Here is a 5,572-nt window from a genome sequence, read left to right as displayed (position 1 = left end):
GGGGTATTTTGATAATTTTACAAACTAGGGGTATTTTGGTAATTTTACAAACTAGGGGTATTTTAGTAATTTTACAAAGCAGGGTATTTTGGTAATTTTGTAAACCAAAGTATTTTAAACATGGATAACAATACTAATGGCTCTAAAGCCCATTCTCGGCCTAAATGGGCCCACATGCTCGTGTGCCCCTTTTAGCCCAAATCTAGCCACAAATATTAGATTCACCTAGCCTAGCCCAAATTTACTACACAATCAAACAGCTTATCCAATTGGGCCCGTAGGCCCATTGGGCCCACATGGCCCCTTTCGGCCCATCGCGGCCCGAAGTAGCCATCCAACAACAAGAGTAGTGATAAATACACACCTGATAGGAGACCTGAGTTAATCCACGCCCGGGCACTCTTAGTCGACGCCAACCCAAACGAGCACGCCATACAAATGAAAGGATCACCAAGAAAGGTACATTTACTCTCTTCATGGTTCCTCTATTTAAAGCCGACTTCACAACCACTCTTATATTAGCTTCACGATATGGGATCCTCCAACATTAGAGTTTAAATTCAACACCAACTCTTGCCACTGTTAGCAAAATAAATGCTCTTTGCTTGCCATGGGATTCAACCTATGCCTCCCCTTAAATGCTCCACACGTTACTTGCCACTAAGCCACAAGGCTTTTTGTGTCATATTTTATCCCCAATTAATTATAAGGTCTAAAGGCCAAAGTCCAGTTCCTTGAAAAAAAACAAAATAAATTGCAAGATCCAAGGCTTGAACCCAGTTCCCATACAACCTTAATGACACCACAACCACTAGACTACAAGCTTCCTTGTGTCATTTATTTAACACAATAATTTAAAACCCTCATCCAAGCATCCGTGTTTTTTCACTTAATACCAAAATTTTGCTAAAGCCCACGTTTGAACCCAAGATTTCTCCAACACTTCTCAAAGCCATTAACCACTAATAGCAAACATTTAATTGTTTCATTTCATTGCACAATTAAATACCTATATACAACCTCCTTACGGACCCCCACTCAAGGCCCAATACTTCTAGGCCCAAATTCGGGGTGTTACAAGGTATGTGATATATATATTATATATGTGAGATTGATCTGACGGGAATTAAGAATGTGTAATGAGAAGCATATGAAAAGATGTTGTAAATTCATATGTATATTTGCATATGTGTGCATTCAGTTATTATGCAAAGTTACAAGATAGTTTTCGATATGCCATTTAACTATGAATGTTGAAAGTAAGTGTGGGTAAGAAATGATACACTAGTGAAATTTGAAAGAATTAAAGTTAATCTGGAAGCTTGTAAATACTATGTTTATATGAGTTTGAGTATAAACGGAGTAAAATGATATGTGTTTGTGCATAATCGGCAAAATAGTATTCTACTCAGAAAGTGTTATGTGATTTCGAACATTTGGTTTGTTTTTTTTTAAGTTCAACTGTTTAAATTGCTTAAGACTTACTAAGCTTATGAAAGCTTACTTTGAATGTTATGTTTCTTGTTTATTTTTGTAGATCGTTGACTTTTACTATTAGCTCGAGGATCGTCAACACTTCGTCACACTATCTACTATTGTGGTAATCATGTGATTTGGACATAGCTTATGGCATGTATAGGATAGACTATAAGTAGAATGATATTTTGACTATTGTATATAAGCCATGCGAATATGGCATCTTATGGAAGTTTACTTTTATAAGTTTTAAATTCGATCTTTGTTTGTGTCTGTTAGTTATACAAATAAATGATCTTTTATTTAAGAAAAGGTTCAAAATTTTTCTGTTCTGATCTGATTCCTAATTTCTGGTAACGTCTCGTCCTATTCCGGCGACGGTTACGGGATTGGGGTGTTACATTTTTATTGGTATCAGAGCAACGGTTTAGTCGATTCTAGGACTAACGTAGCACGTGTGAGTCTAGCTATACATGCCATAAAGTGATAAAATGATATTGTGATGATTTCTGACAGTTAAAATGTGTTTTTCGTAATATAATGAATTCCGATCCTGACCAAGCTGTAGCATATGGTATTGAGAGGATTGAAACATGCTTATGATGTGTCAAAATTGAGAAAGGTATGAATAGAAGTATGATATGCATTTGAAGTAAAAGAAATGCAAAGTAATTTTGCTGAATGTGTTATGAAATAAATATGGAAAAGTATATTAGGATAATAGTGATGTATATTGTATGCATGAGAAGTTATATTTTGGTTCAGGATTTTATGTAAATGGGTGAAATATATACATATATATGTCATCTATTAGAGATGGAATTGCTGTGTAGTTTATGCTTCGTTAATGTTATATATGATGTTATGTTTAAAATATGTGAATGAGAACTTTGAAGAGAAAATAATGTATTTGGAATGAGCCTACATGTAAATGATATCTATGATATAATGTCAAGGTGTATATGATATGTATATATTGAAACGAAGTAAGTGAATTACAAATATGATATGCTATATGAAAAGTATTAAAATGTGAATAAATATGCATGAAACTCGGTGATGTGTATTTGAGCCTTCGTGCCTAGCAGGCTTCGTGCCGGTGATATGTATTCGGGCCTTCGTGCCTAGCAGGCTTCATGCCGGTGATGTGTATTCGGGCCTTCGTGCCTAGCAGGCTTCGTGCCGGTGATGTGTATTCGGGCTTTCGTGCCTAGCAAGCTTCGTGCCAGTGATGTGTATTCGGCCATTGTGCCTAGCAGGCTTCGTGCCGGTGATGTGTATTCGGGTCTTCGTGCCTAACAGGCTTAATGCCGGTGATTCGAGCAAGGTTTAAGTGTTCATTACTATATGAATTCAAAGTTAAATGAAAGAATACGTTTAAAGTGTACATATATGATGTTTTATAGACTTGGTTAAGTCATTTCAATGTGTAATAACGAATGAATATGGGCATTATGTGTGTGAATGATTAGAGGCACTGTGTGTGCAAATTCCTTTAACCGAGCACTATGTGTGCGAGATCGGTAATTGAGGGACTGTGTGCGAGTTCTTCAACCGAGCACTATGTGTGCGAGATCGGTCAGTGGGCACTAAGTGTGTGAAATGAGAATCATGTAAAACCTCGTTTGGGATGAAGGCATTGATTTGAGATGTTGTGTAAGACCATGTCTAGGACATGGCATCGACTCGATATGTGATAACATGTAAGACCATGGTTGGACTATGGCTTTAAGTAAACGACATACTCAGACAAGTACGACGCTCTTTAAATTGACAAATGTTAGGAAAGTAGAATTGAAGTTAGATGTTGAATTTTAATTAGATACTGATATTCGGTATTTGAGTTTGAATTGGGGATTAATGATATAAATTGACGATTGATTATTGTTTCGGTTGTTATTTTGTTATAAATGGATACGTGAAAAAAAAAGTGGTGGATATGTTGTTAAGGAATGGATTTATGTTATATGTACACTTAAGTGCTTAGTTGAAAATGTGTTATGGATTTAGTCAATGAGATTCTCGGTATATGAAGTTATATGTGCTATTACTGAATGGACAATATTTTGTTAATCTTGTTCAAGAAATTATTTTGATTAAGTTTCGACATTCAAAAGTCTGTAAGAATTTTTTATAAATGCTGATAATTTTGGATATACGAGTTATGCGCTAGAATAAATCTCATGCCAGTGTATTATATTAGGCTTTATGCCTATTCGACTGTATACGGGTAACGTTAACTATAATTGAATGTGCTAAATGAACTAAATGTTCAGGTACGTGGAAGTTGACTTTTCTTTTGGAAATAAGTTAAGTTGAATATTGAGATGTGATAAAGTTATAAAGGATATTCATTGGGATGTTTGAGAATATGTATACTTTCGGCTAGGTTAAAGCTTATACATGAATGAAAATGTGGGTTATGAATATGTGAGTTGATGTTATGTATTATACATGTTAATATGTGATTTATATGTGTTTGAAATGCAAGTATAAATTGAATTAAGTGATTGTTGCTTACGGAATCAAGAAAATGAGATGTATGTGTATACCTGTAGAAATGTTTATGTATTTGTTTTAAGATAAGAAAGTGATTTTATAGATCGATGTGAAACAAGTAATGAATTACAATTGTTATTGATAAGCTAATGTTTATATGGACATAATTCAATAAGAGGACGTTATCCTAACCTAGTCGCTACTAAGATTTTCGGGGACGAAAATCCCTAGGGGGGAGAGTTGTGACAGCCCTATTTTGACCCTAGTCGGGAAGTGGTTTCGGGACCGCTAAATCGAGTTGCAGAAATAATTGAATATAATATTTTATGTCTAAAATATGTGATCATGCATGTGTGAAATTTGAATGCTTTGATTTTTGTCAATTTGAATGTGTTTCTAAATAAAAAGGACTTATGTGAGCAGCTTTGAATATATGTGTGGCTTATTTTAAGTAATTAATTATTGAATGATGCAAATAAGTGGGTTTGCATGTCAATTTGCCACTTTTAATGTTAGTGGCCGGCCATGATGGTTTTGGTGAGCAAAATAAGCATATTTTATATGTATAATAATGAATTGATATTTTTTTAAGTAGTTTATTGATATAGTCATTATTATATAGTTTATTGATAAAAATAAAATAAGAATTTGGTGAAGAAAACAAGAACTCATCTTTGTTTCTTCACCTAGCTTAAATTCATAAAAAGAAGAAGAGTGAAGGATGGTTTTGGGACCTTTCGGTCAATTGGAGGCAAATTTGAAGGTAATTTGATGTGGTTTTGTAAATTGTTGATGAATTTGTGTTTCTCTTCTTTTTCTAGCCGAAACCCACTTGATAAATTTAGTTTATGAGGCATTTTAGATTCGGCCTTAGTGAAAATGAGTGAGGAAATTTGAGTTGAGGATAGAAGATAGTAAACGAATGTTCAGTGGACAATTTGATACCAAAATTCATATCTTTATGAACTTGTTTTTGAAAAGTATGTTACATGTGAGTGATTAGTTCATGAAGGGATTTTCGGTTATGTTTGTTTTGTATGAGTAATGGATTGTTGAGTTCATGCTATTATGAATAAAATTAATTAAGAGAGGCTTGAGATAATTAAATATGCATGTTGGTGGTAAGATGAGCATCGGTTTTGGACTTTTAAGTGTTGTTAAATACTTTGAATAATATATATAAATGGCTTTGATATGTGAAATTCGGCCAAGTGGTTATCAGCATGAGTTTAGAAATTCAATGATATTCGGCCAATTTGAATAATTCATGGCACCTCAAGCAAATTAGTTTTAGATGTTATTAAATATTGAAGATTATTTAAGCATATTACCAAATGTGATTTTAGTTAATGATTCGGTTATGAGTGCTGATTTTGTTTTATAATTAGCCGAATGTGTATATGTATGCTATGAGGTGGTTTAGCTTAAAGAAAATTAAGGTGCTCGGAAGGTGATTTCCGTGGATAGTTTAAGTAATGAAATTTAATTTCTGTTATGTAAAGTAATGACATTGCCTTTTGTAAATTGAGTAGTTAAAATTGTTGATTGAGCATTAGGAGCTTAAGGGGACAAACTCGGATCGAGGAAAAAACGAAGG

This window comes from Gossypium arboreum, chromosome 10 (genome assembly GCF_025698485.1).
Source record: "Gossypium arboreum isolate Shixiya-1 chromosome 10, ASM2569848v2, whole genome shotgun sequence".
NCBI classification, from domain to species: Eukaryota; Viridiplantae; Streptophyta; class Magnoliopsida; order Malvales; family Malvaceae; genus Gossypium; species Gossypium arboreum.
This window is presented reverse-complemented; position numbering follows the sequence as displayed.